This window comes from Bolinopsis microptera, chromosome 12 (genome assembly GCF_026151205.1).
Source record: "Bolinopsis microptera isolate Bmic1 chromosome 12, MBARI_Bmic_1.0, whole genome shotgun sequence".
Lineage (NCBI taxonomy): Eukaryota > Metazoa > Ctenophora > Tentaculata > Lobata > Bolinopsidae > Bolinopsis > Bolinopsis microptera.
In genome coordinates, this window is record NC_087083.1 from 12471645 (window position 1) to 12495020 (window position 23376).

The following is a 23376-nucleotide window of genomic DNA, read 5'->3' on the forward strand; positions in this document are numbered from 1 at the left end:
ATACGCACCAAATTTGGTAGATTTCGTCCCGTAAATTTGTCAAATATCAATATTTTTGGAATATACCTTACTTATATTAAAGGTAAGCGCTAAACTTAACTACATCTTATTCTCTGTCAAGTTATAGACTTTATATCCTGTTTAAATGTGGATAACAAGGTTTAAGCGCAAAGACCACAAAAAAAGAACAAAATGCTCGAAATCTCGTATCATATTGGATCGTCGATATTCCGCGTGAATTGATCTCATTAAAATTGTAACAACTCATCAGTTTTCAAAATTTTGCATGAAATATTCGGAATCGACTTAAATAGCATTCCCCTTATATAGAAGAACAGATTTTTGAATTTACTCCTCCAAAATAATTTGGCGCAAAATTCAGAATTTGGCCGCCAAACGTGCTTGATACATGTTTCGTATCCAAATATATGGTTAGAACTATCGGGGAAGCCAAGGGGATTTTAGGGAATGCCTTATTTGATTTAGGCAATCCCCAAGATAAAGGTTTCCCCATAATACCCAAAAAAATACTGAATATTCATTGTGGGGCAACATCCATTTTTGCAGATGGATGCTCAGTTGAAAATGCTTATTATTTATAGTTATACAAAATCAGGGTTTTGGTTTGTATATTGCTTTCTGTAAGATCTGATGAGTACATGCATGAGAACTTGTACTCTAGGTCAGACATCAAACTTAGGTCCATATATACCGAGACCGCATCCCTACCTTTGGACTGGTAATGCAAGAGTTTTTCTGCTAGTTTCGTCTTTTAAGGTGTTTGACTATGCCATGGTGTTGTTCGGCATACATAATTCCATCTTTAAGATAACCCCATATTGAATGCATAATAAGCTGCCTGAGGTCCCTTTTTCTAGCAATTCTGCTAGATCTTCAATGTCGTTTATGCCATCGATCGGACTTTTACTCTCCACAAATGAAATTTTTGTCCCCTCCTCACTCAGTTCCAATGAATGAACCAAGATATCAGTGCCCAACCTCAGAATACCTTTAAATTTTTGAACATTTTTTTCACTATCCACTTTGCAATGTGGGTATTAACAATGAGCCAGTGCCTTGCTGGCCTTTGAAAAAATCCCCTACAATTGGCCCAGTTCAATTGAGTATTAATCACACCAACTTAAGAACTCATCCAATTTTAGAATCCATTAGAAAGTTGAATGTAGAGCTGCACTACTAAATTTGCGCTCTCGAGATAGAAAATACAAGCACTTTACAATAGAGTATAACTCTGCTTGTGATGAATCCAAAGCTCACTTGGACATTAAAATTTTCAAAATGATCAAAATAAGGGGGCAGGAGGGGGGTTACTTTAGAAATTTTTTCACGAAAATTGATTTTATTAGTTGTTTCTGAAAGAGGGGAGTGGTATCTACTATTGTTTTTTGTCCCATGGAAAAATTTTGGTTCCTCGCCGAAATTATCGCCGTACAAAGGTCAGCTGCCCCCCCCCCAACACATATCATTTAAAATGTATTGCACGATCGATTTTTCAATCGCGCACCCTGAAAATCGAGTCTAAAAATCTATCTTTTTTATCTGAGCTCTGCGTAATTGCATCACATTAAAACAGTTTTTAATCTATTAACTTATTACACATTTGTGCTATGCTTTAGAACACTTTATATCCACCAATTGGTCATTGCTGAAATTGAATTAATTTAACATTCAAAAAAAAAATTTTATATAATACAAAAAAATCTATCTTCTCCTACATTTATGAGCAATCACCTGAAACTTTCAGGATTGTTCTAAGGACCAATTAGAAACTTGCTAGGTCTATCAAATTTTAATGATAGGCCTTATAAAAGTTTATATTCGATTTTGAAATCATGTACCTGGAAAAAATCGTCAAAAACTGAGAGTCCAAAATAATTCAAAACGAATAAAAACAATTCTAAGGCCAATCTTAACATTCTGATAGACCTGAATTTAAGAATGGACCCTTATAACATACCCAGACACGTTTCAAGGTGATTGCCAAAAATTGTAAGAAGATGGAATTAAAAAACGCGATATTATCATGGCGCGTGATTGAAATCGCTCGCGCAAATATAATTACACATAGCTCCTGACCAATGACTAGTTCCTAAAAATCGGCTGGATAAACATTTTTTTCCATGGTACAAAAACAACTAAATAAATATCACTCCCCACCTATCAAAAACAATTATAAACTCACTTTCGAGAGAAATTTCAAAAAGACCCCCCCTGCCCCCTTAAGTTGGGTAGAAGCGTATTGTTCCAAAGTATTTCCCAGTAGACTACGGTCCTACGAACCACGACTTGTAAAGCATGAGCATAAGCATTAATCACAGTTGGATCTGGTTTAAAGACACTGAAAACCCAGTCAGTTTTGTTTTCGAGCCATTGTTTTCGATGGTGGGCCTTGGGGTTGCCAGATTGATCGTTGGAGACGAAACCCCGAGGTAAATCTTAGTTTGGCCTAAAGGTGCAGTGACCTTTTCTTGGCTACTAGACTGTACAATACACTAACAAAAGGAAGTTTGACAAGCCTGCGTCAGAATAGGTCCGTGACACATATACTCAAACTTGTCTTGTTTAGTGCCACAATATTCGTTCAGACCATTTTAATGACACTGTTCAATTTGTTTGTAATACTATATGTCTGTTCTAGTTATCGATATCGAAAACACCATTGTTCTTTAAGATGGATTCAGTTAAGCACTGTTCGATAGTGAGCATTGTAGCCCTTTGGAACCGAATATCTAGTATAAAGTGCAGTGCCTGTAGATTGCTATTTGAGAGAAAGCGCAAATAGGTGGCGGCCACAACAGTCAACAACCTAATGTCTCAGACTTTGAAATATAGCCTCATTCTCTATATATCGTGATAACGCCATAGAATAGCATCTGTAAACAGTAAAAAATACATACTAGCACAGGTGGTATTTTAAGTAATTTGGGGTATTATGGGGAATGCCTTAGTGATTTGGAAATCCCCCATCATAAGTACCACCTAAATACACTTTTTGCTCCCCCTATATTATTCCATTCCGGTTTAAAAAATTTAACTACAAGAGAAAAGGTGTCAGCAACGAACCATACTTCCATAGCAATTTGTCAATCTTCGAATTCCATACAGACACATGAAATAAATATACATGTATAATATAGTATTCATCTTTAATTAATTCTATCACGTGGCAGTTAAATACAATCTACAATACAAGTACATTTTCATTGTGTCTGGTTAATGAATACTTTTATTCATTGCGGTCTGTTTTGTTAACTTACACCCTACCCTTTTATAACTGCGGCAGTGAAATTCCCGGTTTCAAACCAAGTATCTTAATAAATTCCTTACCTTAAAAAAAAGAAGTACAATTGTAACCCGAATTCCTCTTCCTCAGCGACACAAATTTGTCAAATTGACACAAACCGCTGTGTCGACAAGATAAATTCACACAGCAAGGACATCGATACACCAGTTTATGTCAATATTATCTTCAATTTGCGTCCTCTTAACTTGCCCTCAAAATTATTGGGACTGCTGGTCCAACCTCACAAAATCCACCTTTGTACTTAATGAAAATTAACAAACATGAATAAATAAAAGAGATAAACCATAATTAATCCACCTTTTTATCCAGGCTATACGAAGTTCCTAAAGAGTAGCAGCCGAGAAACATGATTTCCCCTAACGAGTGGTCGCATCCTACAGCTGGAATTATGAATCTAAATTGCTTTTGAAGTGCCTTAGTTGCAGAAACAAAAAACGAGTTACATAAGGATATTTTGAATATAACAGTCAATAATTCAAGGGTCATATGAATAAGACTGGCGATAATGCATAACGTATAATATTTAAAGTATGTGACAAATTGAAAATTCGAAACTCTGAGTAAATACTTCATATATATATAAGTTCACTTTGAAATAAAAAAAAGCGTTTAGCGTGTAAGTATTTCGAAATAACAAACTAACTAAAATTCATAAATAAAATCAACTATCTTAACGACAAGAAATACGAATATTATCATCGATTGGTTTTTTATAACAATAAAAAAAACCTGTCATATACAGAACCTGAAAGCCTAGTTGGAGGTCACCGTATAGTTATACACATCGGATTGGTTTTAAAATCCCTCCAAATTATTTCAAACAATTTGATTGTTATTTTAATCAATGAAGAAAAGTAGTTTTCAGAAACTAGAATGTACTACAAAAATATTAGTTTTTAAAACCTGAATTATAAGGCTGACTGATAATTAGGGCTGATAGCTCCAATTGGTAAAGCACCATGCATGTAAACTCGGAGGTTCACATATGTTAGGCGGATCATCTCCCGGCATGAGCCGGCAAAAGATTTATTCCGGATTGCTCAATTGGAAAACAGTCAATTCAAATACAGCATGCAGATACAATCACAGTCCCAACCACGACTTTTCAGTCCCTTCCATCAGACCGTCCCAACTAACAAAACCAATCAGAACCGATTCCCTACATCTTGCATACCTCCATCTGGGATGCCTTCAGTTTATCTTTACTCGTGGTATTAAAACATCGTTTACAGAACTATCAGTTAGTAGTACAGTACTACACAACGAAATTCCGCCACCCCAACAAAATATCGTATGTCATCATATTACAGAAACTATATAAAAAGCAAAGAGTCTGTTGCTCGATGGAAAGACTAATTTAATATCAAAGGTTACTTTGTTTATATGCCTCAAAGAATTTTAATTGTGTATTAAGGAGGTTAGAGGTTATGAACAAATGGACATTGGCTTGTAATATGATTTACAATGGGAAGTAGTTCAAGGCTGACCGGTTTTTTGTAATCGAGTTACTATTTGAAACGGGCGACAGGCCCACAAGCCAGATTAGACAGTAGACATGTTCTGGGCTGACTTTGTAAGTGAGCCATTTTCGTACAAACATGTCCAGCAACTCCGAAGTGCAAAATGTTTCAGTATCTGAAACTACTCTGAGACAAAATGAAAATAGCATCCAAACACCATAGCAATTTTTATCAATATAATCGAATATCAGCACAGTCCAGGTAATATGAACAATGTTCCTTATTTGCGGAAATATTCACAACTGATGGAAATATTCCGCACATATGCCACCTCACATACCAGAGCAAATCCAACACAGTATAATGAAAAAAAAAACAATAATATCCCATTGCAAACATCGGTACTAATCAAAAGTTCTGTCAAACTTTCACAATTCACGGATATTTTACTGTGCCATTTTAAATGTATTTTTACGACGTAATGATCCAGGGGGGTGACTTCCCCAACCCCCCTCTCGGCGGTAGACGATGCATAACCGTTCAGAAGCAAGACCCACTCCTATATATATCCGGTCTACTAGCTGTAAGGTGTCTCAGCTACATGGGTTGGGTCCCCCATTTTTTTATACAAAAAATTTCTCGGATTTATGTAGCACGCGGATAACCATTTTGATATACCGATGAATGAATTTTACCAATTAAAAGACACAAGTAAGCGCGGCGTGACGTGCATCCAATGTACAAAATAAGCGAGTTTAACTGTCATTAATAAGAAGGCTATTTATCCTGGATTTCTTAAGAGAACAGATATTTAGCCTTGCATACGGCGCGGCCAACCCACATATTTAGCTTAGCCTAAGAAACCCTATTTAGCCTGCTATACTGCCTAGCCTGTCTAGATTTTTTTGTAGGGAAGTGTTGCTTAAAAATAACATCTCTTCGAGGGGGACTTAGACCCTCCCTATGCGCTTCACCATTACCATTAGTTTGTTTAAATATTTTGGATCGTATCATATTTATTGTTGTATGGGGTCGGGAACAACCAAATAAAATGTGTGACACTACGACCGTGACTAAAAATATTGACTAGGTTCCAACGCCCATATTATTTCACCAATTCTTAACAGTTAAAATTATCTTGATTGTCAATATATTCATTAAGTAGTACGTATGAAAGATTCCTAAATGAAATGCTCCTTTAATAAAAACAGTAAAAAATTAAATTAGTCGAGATCCAGTCTGCTACAAGTAGGGCAAGTTCCTGCAGGGGTTTTGCGCCTTGTGCATAAGCACGAAATTCATCACTCAGCTCACCCAGTTTTTAGATTCAGCCAAATCGAGGATGTTTCAAAGGGTATCAAGGATTATCACTCGGCCAAAATACCGTTGTACAGATCCTAAATCGTAGGTGATTAAATTAATCCTCCACATTCCAGTCTTACCCTCCAATTGGACAAAAAATCAATAGCTGAAGTAGCTCTGAACAACCGATTAAACCTGTATGATACTGGCCTCCACTCTCCAGCACGCCAATTTTTAGATTCAAGCAAAATACCGGTACAAACATATTCGTAGGGCCTAAATTACATCCCTCCAGATCAAGTCCTTATTCTTCAATTGAAACATAACTCCATAGCTGATGAAAGTATAAAATCAACTGGAGTAGTAAAAACAAAAGATTTTACGTAGAATTTTATTGTCTGACTATATATATATAGTCAAACTTTGTGTTAGGTTGAGATGACGGAAAATTCTAACCTTTTCGTTGTTCGCTGTCAATGTCCTATCCTTTTCTTTTCCTGCTTAATTTGTGCTCCTTTAATATAAACAGTGGAAAATTAATTTTAGTCGAGATCTCAGGTCTCTACAATGTCGGCAAATTCCTGCAGGGGTTTGGGCCTTGTGCAGAAGCACGAGCTTCACTCGGCTCACCATGTTTGAGATCCAAGCAAATCAAGGATGTTCAAAGGGTACAAGTTGTTCAACTCGACAAAATACCGATAGAAATTATTTCGTAGGCCCTAAATTACTCTTCCAGATCCAGTCTTACTCTTCAAGTTGAATTGGACGTAACTCTTAATAGCAGAAGTAGCTCTGATACGTCCGACTAGAACCTATAAGACTGGCCTCCAGTTCGCCATTTTTGGGATTCAAGCAAATTGAGGATGTTTAAAATTAAAGGGTGCAAACTGTTTAGCTCGACAAAATACCGGTAGAAATTATTTCGTAGGCCCTTAATTACTCCTTCAGGTCCAGTCTTACTCTTCAAGTTCAATTGGACATAACTCAATAGCTGATGTAAGTATAATCAACTGAGTAGAAATAACAATAAAATTTACGTAGAATTTATCGTCTTGCACTATTTATAATTTGTTCAACTTTGTGGTAGTTTGAGATGGACGGAATTTCTAACCTATTCGTTGTTGGCTGTCAATGTCATATCCTTTTTCTTTTCCTGATTTTCCTGGAAAAGAATGATATCACTTAGCGTAACATCATACATACGGACTTTTTCTGGTCCGGCATTTTGTTAGACGTTGGAACTTTGCACAATTATAAAATTGTCGAATAGTCAATAGACTATAAAAGTGAATACTTAATAATGGGAACGATAGAATCCGTTTATTTTATTTCAAACATCATACCTTGGAGTTGACTGTAGAAACCCTGAACTAGGAAGATCAGTAGAGGCAGTGCGATCAAAACATTAACTTTCATTCTCACTTCACCTGATTTCGAGAGTCGTTGTCTTTGGTTGATTTAGCTAATTGAAAATGTATATTGTGTTAACGCAAATATTTTATCAAGATCTCCAACAACGATTATATGCATAAACGATATGATGCAAAAACGAAAACTCGATTAAAACTAAAAATGCTGAAGTATTGAGGTCAAGCAAACAAATAAAAGCCCAAATCAGTTTGAATTTTATTCATTTAACGGTTTGGTCATTTATATGATTAAAATGAAAAGCGTCAAATAATTTATGAGGGGCTGCAATAACAGTTGTGTTTGGAATCCCTTACTATTTTAAAATGACCGGATGTGTATGTAACATATCATTAGAGGGGAAAGGGTTCGGGAGACCCTAAAGTGACTTACAGGGCGGGAGTATAGACTAAATGGGGGGGGGGGAGCGTAATAATGTAATTTCTACACTGTGTTTAAATTTAAAGGTACTTACAGGGCAGGAGTAACAACTAAATGGGGAGGGGGAGCTTATAAATAATATAATTTCTACACTGTGTTTAAATTTAAAGTGACTTACAGGGTAGGAGAAACAACAGACAACTAGATGGGGAGGGGGATCGTAATAATGTAATTTCTACACTGTGTTTAAATTTAAAGTGACTTACAGGGCAGGAGTAACAACTAGATGGGGAGGGGGAGCTTATAAATAATGTAATTTCTACACTGTGTTTAAATTTAAAGTGACTAACAGGGTAGGAGTAACAACTAGATGGGGAGGGGATCGTAATACTTTAATTTCTACACTGTGTTTAAATTTAAAGTTACTTACAGGGCAGGAAAACAACTTAATAGGGAGGGAGAGTGTAATAATGTAATTTCTACACTGTGTTTAAATTTAAAGTTACTTACAGGGCAGGAAAACAACTAAATGGGGAGGGGGAGCTTATAAATAATATAATTTCTACACTGTGTTTAAATTTAAAGTGACTTACAGGGTAGGAGAAACAACTAAATGGGGAGGGGGATCGTAATACTTTAATTTCTACACTGTGTTTAAATTTAAAGTTACTTACAGGGCAGGAAAACAACTAAATAAGGAGGGAGAGTGTAATAATGTAATTTCTACACTGTGTTTAAATTTAAAGTGACTTACAGGGCAACAGTATAGGGACTACGGGTGGAAGATGAATAATCAAAATTCCAACAGGATCTTGTAGTGTATCGCGTGTAATTGGATCCAATAACCTTATCGGACCTTATTTGGACGGACATTAAATGAACGGACATAATTATAAACGGACATTAATATGAACGCTAGAAGGCATTCAAAACCATCAAAAATCCGACTTTTTTTTCTTCATTTTTTAAACGTTTTTTATTTCAGCAAATGATTTTTAATTCAAAAGTAAGAAAAGCAGTCGTTTAGCAGTAAAAATGTTAAAATATGTGTACATATGATCAGTGTCTAATATCAAATATCATCGTCATCAAATGGGTCTTCCTGCCGGAAATAGGCCGACAAAGGGGGGCCCCCGATTATTAGGGGTCAGATCATATGACGTATAATTAGTGATGTGACGTATAATTAGTGATGTGATCCATCAGTAGAATTTAATTGACCCAGAAATGAGCTAGATATAGGGTAGAGTTCACATGTCAATTCTGTAAATCATAGCTGTACATTAAGAAGTAAACATAATCTGACTGCTCGACTCGTAGATCACATATGGGACAGGAGCTCTTGCGAAAGGGGGTTCTCGTACTAAGGGATGTGAGACGCGTACGTGCCAAAGGCATGCAAGGGGAGTGAGCCGATCAAGTGTTCTTAGGTATATATACTGGAAGATGAAAGACAATAGTATCGCATTCTTACATTCTATCAACATGCCTACCTTCTCCAAATTCATCTCTGGTCGGACAGGATCTCAACATGCAACAGCTACTTGACTCTGATGGATACATTTACTGTCGGAAGAAGAACAAGGATTCAGCCCTCACATCTTCCTGGCGGTGCTGCAAGCACAAACTTCCTACGAAGTGTCCGTGTCTGTGCTATATATCCCTCTCAGATGATTCTCTTAAATTGAAAGCCCTCTGTTCAAGAGTATGTGCGAGCTATCAAAGAGCAGCAAGTCATTACTGACTTTCACATCGACAGCTGGTTGAGTGTTTTTTTTTTATTTTTTATTTTTATGTTGGGGCACCCACTTTACCTCCCTATTGGGAGGCTACGTCCGTCATTATTGACTAACGTCTATTGGGGTCCCTCTGCCCTCTGGTGTAGGTGTCAGTAGGTTGAGTGTTGCCAAGACACCCGCTAAGAGGCGAAGGAATTGCCATACCCAACTCCACGATATCTGTTCATTTTACTCCACATACTCTAGCAAGTTCGAGTATTTGTTTTCTGTAGCCTCAGTGTTTGGGCACGATATGTAGTAAATTATAATTTATGTATTCAGTATTCAGTATTCAGTATTCAGTATTCAGTATTCAGTATTCAGTATTCAGTATTCAGTATTCAGTATTCAGTATTCAGTATTCAGTATTCAGTATTCAGTATTCAGTATTCAGTATTCAGTATTCAGTATTCAGTATTCAGTATTCAGTATTCAGTATTCAGTATTCAGTATTCAGTATTCAGTATTCAGTATTCAGTATTCAGTATTCAGTATTCAGTATTCAGTATTCAGTATTCAGTATTCAGTATTCAGTATTCAGTATTCAGTATTCAGTATTCAGTATTCAGTATTCAGTATTCAGTATTCAGTAATCAGTATTCAGTATTCAGTATTCAGTATTCAGTATTCAGTATTCAGTATTCAGTATTCAGTATTCAGTATTCAGTATTCAGTATTCAGTATTCAGTATTCAGTATTCAGTATTCAGTATTCAGTATTCAGTTTTCAGTATTCAGTATTCAGTATTCAGTATTCAGTATTCAGTATTCAGTATTCAGTATTCAGTATTCAGTATTCAGTATTCAGTATTCAGTATTCAGTATTCAGTATTCAGTATTCAGTATTCAGTATTCAGTATTCAGTATTCAGTATTCAGTATTCAGTATTCAGTATTCAGTATTCAGTATTCAGTATTTAGTATTCAGTAAATTTGATTAATTATCCTACGAAAAAATGTCTATTGACCTGTTAATTTAAATCAAAAGTACGGAGTTAAACTGGGCTAGAAATCGGGTAGAGTTCACATGTTCTGTAAATCATAGCTGGTGGATCACATCACTAATTAAACGTCACATCACTAATTATACGTAAAGATGCCAATAAAGAAGAGTCGGTACTTGACCTCTTCGATATAGAGAACTTTTATAAATTCTTTAAAGATCTGTACAATACCAAAACAGTACCTAAAGAATTGGTGAAACTGAATGATGAAAGTGAAATCATCATCGACACTGAAATCCTTAACAGAGATATCGACCAGGATGAAATGAAGAAAGGCATCAAATGCTTACAAAATGGAAAGGCAGCGGGTATCGACTTAATTCTTAATGAGTTCCTCAAAACATCGACGGACGAAGTTGTGAAACTAATCCAAAAACTCTTTAATGAATGTCTTAAGTTTGGTGTATACCCTTGGAACACCACTATCGTTACCCCTCTCCACAAAAAAGGTTGTCCACATGACCCGGGTCCCGGATAACTATCGAGCAATCGCCGTGGGCAGCAACTTGGGCAAGTTATTTTCAAATATTTTGCTCAGTCGACTTCTCGAATTCAGAGCTGTACATTGCCCCGAATCACAGAACCAGCGAGGATTTTGCAAGGGGGCTCGAACCTCTGATCATATTTTCACACTTAACACCTGTATTGAAAAATATGTAAAAGTCCAACGGAAAAGAATCTACAGCTGTTCTGTAGACTTTCAGAAAGCGTTCGACACGGTATCAAGAGAAGCACTACTGTACAAACTAAATAAGCTTGGTATGCAGGGGCGGTTTTTTTTATTGCCTCCAATACATGTACAGAAACTCAAAAGTAAGGCTTAAAATGGTTAAAAAGCTCGCAGCTTGTTTTGACGTTAATGCAGGAACGGAACAGGGCCACCCCTTGAGCCCAGAACTCTTCAAATGCTATATCTACGAACTCTCCCTCCAGATTAACGCCCTACCCGGAGTGGAAAGTCCCCAACTCAACAACCGACAGATTACTCACCTGCTTTGGGCGGACGATCTGGTCCTGCTAGCCCTTAACAAGGTCAGTCTTCAGCTAATGATTGACCAACTCCACTCATTTTGCACTAACTGGGGATTGACTGTTAACATTAAGAAAACTGCGGTCATCATCTTCAATCCCTCAGGAAGGCAGTTACTCGAGAGTAAAACATTTACCTACGGTAGAAGTATTGTAATCCCTTCGGTCAAAAGCTACTGCTACCTGTGTACTCATTTCACAATATGTGGCAGTATGAAGCTTAACCAAGAGCAGCTCAGGATCAAAGGACTTCGAGCATACTTCTCCCCGAAAAAGACGGTTGATCTCTCCTCAACTTCTAAAGAGGCTGTGTTCAAACTCTTCGATGCCCTTATACTTCCTGTCGTCTCATACGGTAGTCAGGTGTGGCTCCCCTATACCAACATTCTCAGCAACATCTGCCAGAAGATAACACAGTCCAACAAAGACACACTCAGTCAATTAGCGAATGACAGCATCGAGCGCCTGCATCTCTCGCTGCTAAAATGGACGACTGGGGTCAACAAGAGAACTTCAAATATCCCGATATGGGGAGACACAGGAAGATATCCCCTTGGAATACAACTGAGTAAGCTCTTTCTTGACTTCCACAACAGGCTCGTCCTCCTTGACAGAAAAAACTCACCACAGATTGTTCGCCATGCTTTTGTAGAGCAAAGAAACCTACAGCTGACCTGGTTCCGAACATCGAGAGCGCTGACCGCCGACCGACGCATTTGACCCAGGAGCAATTAAACGAACAATTGTTCCCAATTGCCGAACAGCCAACTCGTTCGGAGTAGAATGAGAAATTGGTTCCAAGAAAAGTGGGAAAAAGCTCGACTTGAAAACAAAAAGCTTGCATTCTACAACGAAGTCAAAAGCAGCTTTGGATTAGAACCATACCTATCTCTACCCAATCACAAGAAAACCCGATGTACCACATGGCTGAGGACAAGCTCCCACAAACTTAATATCGAGACGGGGCGATATGGCTGGAAAAATTCAAGCATCTTCTACAGAGCTTGCCACTTCTGCTGCAGCTCAGACAGAATCACTATATACCTCCTGAACGAGCTCCCGTTTAGTGACATCATCAAAGAAGACGAAGTCCATTTGCTTAAAGAATGTCCTGTCTACACGGAGATCAGACAAAGAAACAGCACAGACCTTCACAACATGCTCACAAATAGTCAATTCAGTAAATTATTTGATGAGAATTACTTTTTGGAGACCAGAAATTTTGTTTATAATCTATTTCGTGAAAGATTTCCTAAAAGTAAGCTATGACTTAGTATCCATATTCCGTGCACACTTTGAAAACATTTAATTATTTATCTTCGATATTATGTTTTTTTTGTTTGGTTGTATATAATAACTTTCATTTAACTGATTGGGATCTGACATATGTAATTTTGTAATGATCTTTCTAATTTCTAATTTCTAATTTCTAATTTCTAATTTCTAATTTCTAATTTCTAATTTCTAATTTCTAATTTCTAATACGTCTTATGATCTGACCCCTAATAATCGGGGGCCCCCCTTTGTCGTGCAGCCATGCTTAAAGCATCAGCGATTTCTAGCTTTAAGTTTATGGAAACATTTTTTTATCAAACTACCCCGGTCCTACATTTCAGTGTTAACTTTTACAAGCCATTCGGCGTGAAGTGGTTTTATCTTAGACAACTTTAGGTTAACCTTAACATCACGTGTTAGCTTTCCTAGCACTGTTTCATTACCTCCCCTGAGTAATATAAACTATTACACGTCGGACAATGTATTTGGCAACACGCTTTACCGTAATATCTAGAGGCTGGAACAAGTTTGTCATGTTGGGGGGGGGGGGGGGGGGGACTAGCTCATGAACTATGTTGTTGAGTGCCATAATTTCGTTGACTTTTTCCGCCAAGTGACCCTTGAAAACATCATATACTAGTAAAGTGTTCTGTGCCTCCGGCAGACCAAGGAGAACCTTTCCGTCGTTAACTTACGGCACAATAAAGTTCTCATAGTTATCATATTCTGGACAAAAAGTTCGAAGTGGAAATATTTTTGAAAAAAATTCAACGGACTTTAACTTGGACGGACCTTTGATGAACGGACTTTATTTGAACGGACATTAAAATGAAAGTTAGAGCCTCCAGCGTTCAATTAATGTCCGTCCAAATAAGGTCCGATAAGGTATATAGAAAACCCAGCAGGCAGCTGGGCCAGAGATTTAAAAATAGAAGGATATTTTGTTAATGAATATTGAAGCGAAAATCATGTAACCCTATGTTTTCGAGGACTCTGAACAAGATAAAACTGGTTATAATTAGCATACTCAAGGGCAAATTGCTTTAAAATGCACTTGAATGTTATAGATATTATTGGACATTCATGGCGGCCATTGGCGGAAAAGTTTGAGCGAGTTTCCATGTGCCAAATTTGAGATATCACCTTAAACACAAAATATCTCCAATTCGGTGGTTTGTGGTGGTTCCAAGGCATATATATGGAGATCCAACGATACGATTTTCTTGAAACTTTGTAGATAGTAAGATAGCTTTAAAGGACCAGTTAACTGAAAAAAAAGTTATCCTCATATTTTGACAGATTGTGACAAATAGCAAACTAAGCAACGAGTCGAAATTCCTAAATCTCTAACTGCTCTCTAACGCGTGTAAATAACGTTTGTATTATTTTGGCGATGACGTCATAAAGTCCCTTGCGCGCGCAGAGGAGCTTGTGAGACTGTATTTTACAGGTAGAAAATGGACATAATACAATGTTTTTCCCCGAATAACTCGAAAAGTAAGTAATTTAGGGTACATGTTGCTTCATAAGTTGTATATAAACATGGCCATTCTGCACAATTTGCACACATTCAAAAACCTTTAGGGCCTTCATAGCCCAATTTACCAGATACCCATAGTTTTGCATGATTTCTGGAACCGAAAATTAGTTTTTCGCCAATAACTGAAAAAGTAAGCACTTTAAGGCATATGTTTGTTCATAAGTCATATATTAATATGCTAATTGCGGTTCTTTTGCACCCTGTCTAAAGACTCTATCACAATCCTATCGAAAATGGGCTCAGCACCACGCCCAAAATTGTTTTTGGCAAATTTCTCGAAAAGTAAGAATTTTAGGCCATGTGTTGCTCAGTAACTCCTATATAAACATGCATATGCCGCTTCGTTTAAGCCTATTTTGAAGTCTCTACGACCTTCAGAAGCAAGGGGTCGGTTACGTTATTGGGTCAATATGGGCGTGGCCCTCCTGGGTTTTCTCCACGGTCAAAAAAATGTCTCCAAACGAAAATCGTTTATTCATACCTTCAGGAAGGTCTGTGCAAAGTTTCGTGACTATTTGAACATTTGCAGGTTCATTTCCATAAATGTCCATAAATGGGCACTATCCGTCGCGGAGTAGAGTCCGCGGCGGAGCCGCCGGACTCCGAGCGGACTCCGAGCGGACTCCGAGCGGACTCCGGCGGTGCTCCGCCAAAATGTATTTACACTGGACTCGAGTACATTTTGGCGGACTCCGAGCGGAGCCGAGCGGACTTTAAAGTCCGCCGCGGACTCCGAGCGGCTCCGCGGCGGCTCGGCGGAGTGTCCGCCGCGGACTAAGCCACTAGGCGGACTCCGGTCCGCCGCGGACTCCGGCGGAGTGCTTGGCGGACTCCGCCGGACCTCTCCGCCAGACTTGAATCCGGCGGAGTCCGGCGGAGCTTGGCGGAGTCCGCCAGCTCGGCGGACTCCGCTCGGAGTCCGCCGGACTCCAACAGAGTCCACTGACTTCCGACCTCCGACTTCCGACCCTCGGCTAAATTTGTCACGTGACATACAACATAGCATTTTGCAATATTGTGGTCAGATGAAAAGGTCGCTAGTGATAAACCTTAACCATTACCCTCACAATGTCAATTAAATAGTGTACAACTCTAGTCCTAACTTTGACCCTATAATGTATAAACGTTGACCCTAACCCTCCACCAAACCGTCCGCAGCGAAATATCAATGTCATTGACTGGTCACGTGACCAAAACAATTTTTGTCATATTATCTCATATAGGGAAGCGTTTTTAGTTTTACCCTACACGTTGCATGTGGCGTCATTCGGCCGGATCCCAGCAAGCAAAAATACGTCGACCATCACAGGACGACGCCAGCCAGCACTTTCTACGCTCTTCGAGCTCCGATCGTCCTGTGACGAAGTAAGGACGAAGCCTGAGGTCCTCAGGTAACATCGACCACCGATTGAAAATTCAAAGATTTTTTGACATAAAGGTCAAATGTAAAACTAAAATCTTGATGTTGATTGATTGACGACTTCAATTTTTGAGCACAGCGCGAGCGCATGCGTGATGCGAAAAAGGACCGCTAGTCAAGATGTTGATAAATATTTGGCTTGTGGCGCGATGTGTTGCTCTAAGTATAGCCCTCTCGCTTGCAGTAGCGTGCGACCGCCGGAAATGACTTGTGGAACAAGCGCGCCCGCAGCGGCGCGAAAGCACCTGGTTAGCTAGATGAACGCGATGTGCCTTGCATTGTAGGATGAAATCCTACTAGCTGACGCCACTCGCAGCTGTGATGTTCGCTGTACGTCAGCGATCGAAATTTATACGCGTATCACCCGTTAAGATGTGCCACCCGACGCGCCACGCAATTTTTCTCGTTGCTCGTCGCACGTCGACGAACAACGAAGCTCGTTGCGACGCGCAATGAGCTGCCAGGCTAGGACATCGTCCTGGTCCAACAAATTTTGGCGAGCGCGAGCGATTTTCTCCAAAAATTTAATGAGGGCGCCGACTTCCACTCTGGCTAGGTTTCTTCTAATGAGAGTACCCCATCTTATGAACGATAGATGAACTAACAATATATTTTGAAGTTTTTTTTGAAGTATATTATATGTATTAGGTAGTGCGCCATCAACAGTGAGCCGCGCGTGCCGACTGTAGGATGGTTTTTTAGCGCTAATTTCGGCCAGCACAATTTTCTTCAAACAAATAGATATTAAGTATCCTTTCCAACCTCTGATTGCAACAAAATTTGGTAAGCTTACTCATAGACTTACAAGGAAAGTGTCCGAAAAGTTTAAAGCATATCCAACCATCAGACATTATGTTACAGCTAAAAGCAGCGTATTTTGCCCCATTTTGATCACTATATCAACTCCGATATCTGTTAAGAGGCGTACTCGGGTTTCAGCACGACAACTTACTTAACGGCCTATTTAATGCTCCAATTTTCCATGACTTCTAGAGATTATTTATTTATTATATTTCATTAAATTTAGATGACATTAATTTAACTACGTATAATTGGCTCCTTTTAACTAGAGTATGGAAATTCAGGTTCCGATATTATGGAATACCTCCCGGTTTGAGACTCACTCAGGGCACAGTTCAAACCCAAACTCTCTTTGTACAGATACAATTTTAGGACAGTAATTTCTATTGTAATTATGGATTCAGAATTTTAGGTGAATTTATATCTGGAAGATAACCAATTAAAACAAATTAATAAAGGGTTGTAAAATAATTGGGTTAAATAGGACTACAATATTAATTTAACTCTCATATCTCATAACTTAGTCTTAATGTCCATTTACCCCAATAATTGAAGTAGTAGCGAATGTGGCGAGGGTGAAGCGATTAAATAGGATGATTCACGAGGTCGCTGTTCCGGTTCTCTCTCTCTCTCTGAAGAGATCATATATCAATACAAATTTAATAGACCACACTAATTATACGGAATATAGGTATTAATTTCCTACTTCTAGATAACTTACGAACTAGACTCACTATAAGTATAATTTACTAACCAAGGAATAAGAATATAAAGTGGCGATCTGGTCTTTTCATATAGTGGAATGTCAACTAGAACTGAACCATCTTGCATGGTCATCTCGAGGATCTAACATAGTGACGAACGGTTCTCGAGGAAGGAGGGGGGAATCAATCTGAAGTAAGATAATTATAAGTACGGAGCGTTTAAGTAGTGACAATATTCAGATTGATTAAGTTAAATTAAGGGAAAATCTATCGTAGGAACCTCTTAATGAAGACGTAATAAACTTACGAAGCAATACGACTGGTGGAGCTTAGGTGAGGACAGGCAGAGCAAGTGGGGTGGGTATCACTGTCATATTGCCTGGAAATTAATAACTATTAGAACTAATAATTAGTACACAGGAAATAACTATAATACTACAATCGTCAACGTTAACAAGTGGAAAAGTGCTATGATTATGAACGATGGATTAAGGTTTACGTAAGATTTTTACCTCAGGAAAGGAACTCCATAGCCTAATTCTGGAAGGATCTATCGGGAACAGGTAGTACTAGTAGTGCGAGGAATCTAATGAGATATTATGTATATTAACAGCATATTAAGCATTATACGACGGAAATTGACCTAAGTACGAACTAATCTTTAACGTCAACCTTTGATACGAATGCAATCAATGACAATAACATGATCAAGAACTTAATCTAAATTACGAACCTATAATAGAAATGAGTAACATGTGGAGAGAGAACGGATACAGCAGAGCATGACCCCGGGCCGGAGATAAGGGAAAAGGCAAAAAGGCTAAAGGCGGAAGGCGGCGAGCAGCAGGCGAGCTCCCCTTTTTGTAGACTGCTGGTTGACAGGTCTTTGGGGAGTTGAAGGGGGAGTTGATTCTCATGGCACTCTTGTAACACCTCGGCTAGTTCGTCAACACAATAATCAAAAATCAATGCTGTTAAAATAATTGTAAGTATTCTTTTAACTATAAGTTCTAATAAATTTGAAACTTTAACGATCTTCAAGCCACTACTTTTCCCACCGGGAACGTCACAATTCCAAATAACTACTAATTTACAACGGCTTAAAATACTAACTAGAGCTTCACGCCGTGAGACATTTCAATCATACAAACCTTACAACTTTCAGCTTGTTACGCTGACTCTTAATATTTTCTAAATTGATAAAGACTTTAAATTAATTGACCGACTACCCGTCTCTCAGTACAAATATTTTATAAGATACTAATACAGGCCGTGAGATATTTGCAAACCTGTTCACCTTCAATTCACTATACCCCTACCTAACATCTCCCCGATCGAAAATTAATGACGACCACGTCATAGTAAAACTATCTATAATTAAAGAAATGATAAATCTACAACCTTCTTTTTTTTCTTAAAAAAAAAAAAATTTCAAAAGAACCATTAGTAATAAGGTATGCCCGTTCTTATAGTAAAAAATCATTAATTTAAAGAATTATCGAATTTCTCGCGCACAGCCAACAAAATTAAATATAATCGTACAAACAAACATTTGAATTACCATAAGTTAATATTTAAAAGTAAAGTCGTTGTAATTGTAGTGCCTATTCTGGTCGTAGTTATCTTTATTGTCATAGTACTGTCCGTAATTTTCCGACACAATTTGGTCACTATTCTCAGCAGGGTTATAAGTTCCAGGGTCTACTTGTGTACTTGCTGGGGTATTATCAATGATTAGACGACATTACGGAGGTTAACTGTTTTAAGGCACGCAAAGACAGCGAATAACACATACTCGAAGTCTAAGAGGAAAATAAAATCCTAATACTAATAGTTTAATTACGTTAGCGACTTATTATTTACAAAATATAACTATTAATCAAGGTTTAATAAAAATTCAAATCATCAAACGAGTAGCAAACGATGTGGCAAGAGAATATAAATGTGTGTTACGGTTATAATTAAGCTATTAAGTGATGTTCTTTAAGTTCTAGAAAATTGTTTAGGCCGAATTAATTTCAGTTTATTCATAATCAAAAGTTTTCCTGAATGCCTTATGCGGTAATTAATGTGCAGCCACCAGCCATATTTCACAACGTAAATTACCCCAAACTCAACAAAATTTGTATCTCTTATTTCCCAGCATGATTCCACCATGCCAACTTTAACAACATTACTTCTTTATCAACTCATTTCTGTCTCATCTCATTTCAAATATCTTCTCTTCTTCACGTCCGCATACCCTATTACACTAAATCATCTTTATTTTTAAACACAAACCCTTTATCAAATCTCCCTCTGTATCATCATACTTCAAATATCTTCTTTTCTTCACGTCCGCATACCCTATTACACTAAATCATCTTTATTTTTAAACAACAAAACCTTTATCAAATCTCCCTCTGTATCATCATACTTCAAATATCTTCTTTTCTTCACGTCCGCATACCCTATTACGCTAAATCATCTTTATTTTTATACAACAACCCCTTTATCGAATCTCCCTCTGTATCATATCTTCTCTTCTTCACGTCCGCATACCCTATTACGCTAAATCATCTTTATTTTTATACAACAACCCCTTTATCAAATCTCCCTCTGTATCATATCTTCTCTTCTTCACGTCCGCATACCCTATTACGCTAAATCATGTTGCCAATCTTAGTTTCAAAGTTCGAAGGGTCGTACTGAATCCGAAGTGTTTCTAACCACCAAGCGCGCTTTTGGCGGTATCACAACACTCAAATAACAGATAAGAAGCCCATCTACTTATTAAAACTAACACCTTGTCAACAACCATTATAGCACCTCCTCCCAATAAACTTCACAACTTCTGAACCCCGTATCCCTTAGCCGGCTAATAATTTATACTGCAGTTTAATATATCTCCCCATAATATAATTGTCTCACATTTCAACATCTCATCATAACATAATCTCATTATCTCGTAACATCATACATCTCTCGTATCATTCCCATCTTTACCTAATTATACGGAATATATAATATCATCACAACTTACCCACGATATCTCATAATTACTTTTCAACTTCTACACTAAACAATTATCTCTTCAACCTACTTCTCTGCTGTGACTTCATCATTTTATGGCGATGGCTGCAACAACTAATATCAATGTAAATAAATAAATTGCACTAACGGTGCACTAACAAGAAAAACAAGCAAACTAAAGTTTGGTGTCTCTTCCAGATTTTTTGAAAATTTTGCTACAAAATTTTGTACAGAGAGCCGCATTAGGGCTACATTGTTAAGAGGCGTACTCGGGTTTCAGCACGACAACTTACTTAATGGCCTATTTAATGCTCCAATTTTCCATGACTTCTAGAGATTATTTATTTATTATATTTCATTAAATTTAGATGACATTAATTTAACTACGTATAATTGGCTCCTTTTAACTAGAGTATGGAAATTCAGGTTCCGATATTATGGAATACCTCCCGGTTTGAGACTCACTCAGGGCACAGTTCAAACCCAAACTCTCTTTGTACAGATACAATTTTAGGACAGTAATTTCTATTGTAATTATGGATTCAGAATTTTAGGTGAATTTATATCTGGAAGATAACCAATTAAAACAAATTAATAAAGGGTTGTAAAATAATTGGGTTAAATAGGACTACAATATTAATTTAACTCTCATATCTCATAACTTAGTCTTAATGTCCATTTACCCCAATAATTGAAGTAGTAGCGAATGTGGCGAGGGTGAAGCGATTAAATAGGATGATTCACGAGGTCGCTGTTCCGGTTCTCTCTCTCTCTCTGAAGAGATCATATATCAATACAAATTTAATAGACCACACTAATTATACGGAATATAGGTATTAATTTCCTACTTCTAGATAACTTACGAACTAGACTCACTATAAGTATAATTTACTAACCAAGGAATAAGAATATAAAGTGGCGATCTGGTCTTTTCATATAGTGGAATGTCAACTAGAACTGAACCATCTTGCATGGTCATCTCGAGGATCTAACATAGTGACGAACGGTTCTCGAGGAAGGAGGGGGGAATCAATCTGAAGTAAGATAATTATAAGTACGGAGCGTTTAAGTAGTGACAATATTCAGATTGATTAAGTTAAATTAAGGGAAAATCTATCGTAGGAACCTCTTAATGAAGACGTAATAAACTTACGAAGCAATACGACTGGTGGAGCTTAGGTGAGGACAGGCAGAGCAAGTGGGGTGGGTATCACTGTCATATTGCCTGGAAATTAATAACTATTAGAACTAATAATTAGTACACAGGAAATAACTATAATACTACAATCGTCAACGTTAACAAGTGGAAAAGTGCTATGATTATGAACGATGGATTAAGGTTTACGTAAGATTTTTACCTCAGGAAAGGAACTCCATAGCCTAATTCTGGAAGGATCTATCGGGAACAGGTAGTACTAGTAGTGCGAGGAATCTAATGAGATATTATGTATATTAACAGCATATTAAGCATTATACGACGGAAATTGACCTAAGTACGAACTAATCTTTAACGTCAACCTTTTGATACGAATGCAATCAATGACAATAACATGATCAAGAACTTAATCTAAATTACGAACCTATAATAGAAATGAGTAACATGTGGAGAGAGAACGGATACAGCAGAGCATGACCCCGGGCCGGAGATAAGGGAAAAGGCAAAAAGGCTAAAGGCGGAAGGCGGCGAGCAGCAGGCGAGCTCCCCTTTTTGTAGACTGCTGGTTGACAGGTCTTTGGGGAGTTGAAGGGGGAGTTGATTCTCATGGCACTCTTGTAACACCTCGGCTAGTTCGTCAACACAATAATCAAAAATCAATGCTGTTAAAATAATTGTAAGTATTCTTTTAACTATAAGTTCTAATAAATTTGAAACTTTAACGATCTTCAAGCCACTACTTTTCCCACCGGGAACGTCACAATTCCAAATAACTACTAATTTACAACGGCTTAAAATACTAACTAGAGCTTCACGCCGTGAGACATTTCAATCATACAAACCTTACAACTTTCAGCTTGTTACGCTGACTCTTAATATTTTCTAAATTGATAAAGACTTTAAATTAATTGACCGACTACCCGTCTCTCAGTACAAATATTTTATAAGATACTAATACAGGCCGTGAGATATTTGCAAACCTGTTCACCTTCAATTCACTATACCCCTACCTAACAATATCCACCAAATTTTTCGGACAGTTGTGAAAGCCCTATTGGAAGGTCGTCGCCAATTTTCAGAATGATCTCATTCAAGGAACTGAAGATATATCCAAATAATACGACAAAAATCAACGAATTTGGTCAAATTTGGTCAAATTACGCGACTTTTACAGCTAATTTTGCTCCAAAAGCCGCGCACCATCAAATATGGCACCTAGGCGAAACTCACTGATCTTTCCAAAAAGGTATAACAAATTTGGTATTGGGAAAATTCTCACCGTCTCTAGAAAACAATGGTACAAAAATTTTTAAAATCCGAGCAAGTTTATTTTTATGGTGCACCCCCTATATGTATTGATTATTCTGTGGCAAATAAAATTCTCTTTTTCTTAAATTCTCTTTTTCTTAATTTTTGTTCATTGAAATATTACCGCCAGCGAGGAGCCGCAGCTGCGACTGCAAGCCGTGTTACCCATTTCCCTGTACTGTATTGTGATCAGCATGAGTTTAATCAAAGTAATGTGTATCACTCGCTTCACTCGATCCGAAATTAAAGTATATAATCCTACAACGCTAAGCTAGTAATATAGTTTTATGAAAGCACTCTGGCCAAGTCAGTGGATTCTTTTTACCTAATTTTACCTCATCCCATTAAGGAACGCGCGCTGGGTAAAAAGAAACCTAGCCAGAGTGGAAGTCGGCGCCCTCATTAAATTTTTGGAGAAAATCGCTCGCCAAAATTTGTTGGACCAGGACGATGTCCTAGCCTGGCAGCTCATTGCG

The 23376-nt window shown here is 37.7% G+C and overlaps 1 protein-coding gene and 2 long non-coding RNA genes across 4 annotated transcripts in view; 1 reads left to right on the forward strand and 2 right to left on the reverse strand.

Annotated features, from left to right (window-relative positions):
- Positions 1–23376, forward strand: part of LOC134824344 (NAD(P) transhydrogenase, mitochondrial-like) — a 1149555-nt gene that overhangs the window by 733074 nt on the left and 393105 nt on the right. The gene's annotated exons all lie outside the window — the stretch shown is intronic.
- LOC134824127 (uncharacterized) lies at positions 17174–18819 on the reverse strand. Its single transcript, XR_010161353.1, has 4 exons — positions 18158–18819; positions 17732–18010; positions 17475–17612; positions 17174–17352 (listed from the first exon to the last, which is right to left on the reverse strand). It is a non-coding gene; the product is annotated as an uncharacterized LOC134824127 (long non-coding RNA).
- LOC134824126 (uncharacterized) lies at positions 18845–22554 on the reverse strand. 2 transcript variants are annotated; one of them, XR_010161352.1, is made up of 5 exons: positions 22017–22554; positions 21590–21868; positions 21333–21470; positions 21120–21210; positions 18845–19140 (listed from the first exon to the last, which is right to left on the reverse strand). It is a non-coding gene; the product is annotated as an uncharacterized LOC134824126 (long non-coding RNA). The 2 variants fall into 2 exon arrangements; XR_010161351.1 differs by lacking the exon at positions 18845–19140 and having other exon boundaries at positions 21032–21210.